The sequence below is a fragment of the Phaseolus vulgaris genome, chromosome 7, assembly GCF_000499845.2.
Source record: "Phaseolus vulgaris cultivar G19833 chromosome 7, P. vulgaris v2.0, whole genome shotgun sequence".
Lineage (NCBI taxonomy): Eukaryota > Viridiplantae > Streptophyta > Magnoliopsida > Fabales > Fabaceae > Phaseolus > Phaseolus vulgaris.
This window is the reverse complement of record NC_023753.2, coordinates 24,526,526-24,530,076: the sequence shown is the minus strand read 5'-3', so window position 1 is coordinate 24,530,076 and position 3,551 is coordinate 24,526,526.

The window sequence follows — 3,551 nt, the reverse complement described above, 5'->3', positions numbered from 1 at the left end:
TCGTATTTAACCTAGTTAGGCTTGGGCTAAGTGACTTCTCGCATGGCGTTATTGGGCTCGGCTAGGCGAGTTGCACGAAGAAAAAATCCAACGTCACTGGAGTGATCTCGTCTAGGCGAGATTGAGCTCGCTTGGTCGAGATCCTATGGAGGCTTCTAGCTTGGACAAGTTTAGGTGAGCTTGGCTGAATGTTGGTTCGTTTCAACTTTCCCTTTTTAGCTTTGTACATTATCCTTTTGCCATTTCATCTCCATTCTTTCCTAGAATCCTAAAAGTAACATAAATTTAGGAATAAATCGTTCTTATTCAAATTCAAATCACAAAATATGTAAAATGGTATAAATTCATAAATTAGGGGTTATATTATAGTCATTTTCTCAATTAATATCCATAAGTTCCTATATTTTAATATGAAATATTATTGAAATTTGGCACTTATCAGCTCCCACCTCCTTTCTCGGTTTTGCATCTCTTGTGTATCCTCTAGCCTTATCATCCTTTCTACTAGTTGTCGCATTTTCTTTTCCATTTGAACTAAAATCCTCTTGGTCTCTTCAAGTTCCACCAAAAGGTGTGCCTTTTGAGGAGAGGGGGGTTCGAAAGATTTTCCTGAAGATAAATGAGCCATAATGCACAAGAAAATTCAAACAATTAGTTTAAACAACAATTAATGCACTCACTCACGTGTATCACTTGACTTTTTTATAAACAAGGATGAAAAGGTTAAGTTCACTCAAAGAAAGGTTTTCAATTCTCAAAGAGGGTCCACACTTTGGGAGCAAGACTTCAAGTAAAAGAGGTCAAAACTCTTATCACTTACTTATACAAGGACTCCAACAAAAATTAAAGAAAGTTTTAAGACAAGTAAGCAAAAGTTGAAAGAAAGAAAGCTAAACCAAAATGGAATTAAGTTGATGATGAAAATTTAAGCAAGACAAACAAGAAAATAACTTTTAAGACTCAAAGATACTTACTTAAACTTTTAACTATGAAGTTTAATTTTCTTAGAAATTGTAAAAGCAAGAAGGATTAAATTCCTGAAAACAATTTGCCACAAAAATAATCTTCTTTAGCACTTTAAACTTGAATTGTGAATTGCACACAAATTGTTTTTGTTTTATGGATTCAAAATGTCCTCATTCTTGGCATGCATATTTTTAATTCACTTTCAATTTTCGCAAATGGATTGGGACTCAATTCATATGATCACTTGAATTCTTTGTTTGGAACTAAATCAACTACTACTTAAACAAATTCTAATTGTTTTTAGTTCTTCACAATTAAAGTCAAAATAAGCATAATAGATGCAGGACTCCTAGAACACTAAGCACAAAAGACTCAAGCAAAAAAAGTAAGGTAAAAAAAATTGACACAAATTATTCAAAAGCAAAATTTAAATTTCTTAATGAATAAAAAGTGGAATTGTAAATGACAAGGAAATTAAAGACTGGATTAAAAGGTTTTGAATTGTAAAGCAAATTTGAAAAATTACTGGAAGATAAAAACATAATTGAAATGTGCTGGAATTTTAAAGCAGAAAATCAGCTCAGACAAATTAAGCACAATTAAAACCATGTTCTGATTACCATATGATGTGAGTTGATTTTAGATTGGCAAATTTTAGAGGTTGCACTTGTTTTAAAGCTTTTTGAATTAGGAGAATATGGTGAGAAGCTCAAAGAAGAATGTCATTGGGCACAAACTTAACAAAGGGTTAAGTAAGTTTGAAGGTTCTTGATAGTTGTCGTTTTGCTGTCAAATTAAAATGATTCCAATGTACATTTGTCTAACCTAGAGAGATGATAGTATAATTGTGGTCATATGACCCTAAGTCCTCTCGCAACGAGTCCAATACTAAAATTAGTAAATAAGTGTTTAGAATATATCTAAAGCAATAAAAGCTAGCAATAATAATAATAAAGATAAAAGGGGGTTGAGATAGTTGTGTAAAAAATATAAAAATGATTAAAACAACAAATAAAAAGTTGTTGATCCCCAAGTTCTTCCACCATTGAATTCTTCACAGGTTCTCTAAAGACTAATCCTTTCTCAATCCTCCAAGAGAGCTAAGCCAGATTGAACATGCGCCAATCTCATTCAACTGAACCTCACCAGTAAAGTATGTGTCTATTGGTTTAATCAATACCCACTTTGTTCCATGCGTATACTCCATGAGAATGTTTATTTGCTCTCCCTTGAATCATGTGCCTAATAAATTAATTAGAACAGTGCAAACTAACTAAGAAACCAAAGTTTAAGATAAGGAAGACTCTCAATCATGCGTTCAAGTACAACCTCTCACAAAAACCAGTTTTCCAATAGATTAGTATATTAAAACAAATGCTATAAAGAATTAAAAATTGAAACTTTTATTGACCAAAACCTCAAAACTCAATGGGAAATTACAAAGGAATCAACCAAAAAGCTTTATCCTTCCATCGGAGGAAAAACAAAAGAATTACAAAGAAGAAAAGAAAAGTAGGTCTAGAATGTGTTTTACTCCTATGAAACGCGATCCAAAAAGTTATTTCTTCCTTCCTCTGAAGTCTCTTTTATAATCTTATTTTCCTTGCAGAAAATCAGATTAAAAATCTTCCTTATGATATTGTTTTACAATTATCAGATGTTTCCTTTCCTGTTTCAAATTATTAAACATATATCTTCATTCACAAATAGTCTCAATTTTTCTTCTTGATCCTCTTCCAAATATATTGTTTCCAATTTCCTTCAAATTTGTGCATTGATTGTAATTGATTCCCAGATTGTTGTGATAGATATTGGAGAAATTTGCATTCAATTCCTTTTCTAGGATATTTGCAAATCTAATTCTTTATTACAAATTTTGTTTCATGTTTTGATCCAAAAGAAGCAACTTAGGTTAAAAATACAAAATTAATAGAAATAATAATTAAGTCTCAAAGAAACCAAGTTAAAAAATATTAATTAAAACAATGGATTTATTTCTTATTACATTCCAATAATTTGTGATTAAAGTTAATAAGTGTGAATAAAACCATGTTCATCCAATACCCTCACACTTATCTTTTTGCACTCCTAGGAAAAACATGATATGATTTCTAAGGACTCAAAAAGAAAATTAAAAAAAAAGTGCAAATAACAAATAACAAATTCTAAGAACGCATAATGATAGACATGATATGATTTCTAGAAATCAAGGAATCAAGAAAAATGTGAATGGAAATTCCTATATTTTAATATACAAGCAAGTAATTGAAATCAAAGGTTGACTCAAAATTGACAGAACTTCACTAGAAACTCTCCAATTCTCATGTGTTTAGGGTTTGTATTTACACTCAGCACTCATGTAGACAAACATTACCATATGTTTAGCAAGACTTTAATATTCACAACAATAGAAAAAACATGCAATAAAAGATCAAGATAACTTTATAAGGGATGTAATGGAGTAAAGGTAAAGGTGGGTAAAAGTGGGAAAATAGGCTTAAAAACCATAGAAAAACAAAAGAGCAATGAAGGATAGGTCTAAAAACAAGTGTAAGTATCATGACAATTCAACTCCTTTTTTTATT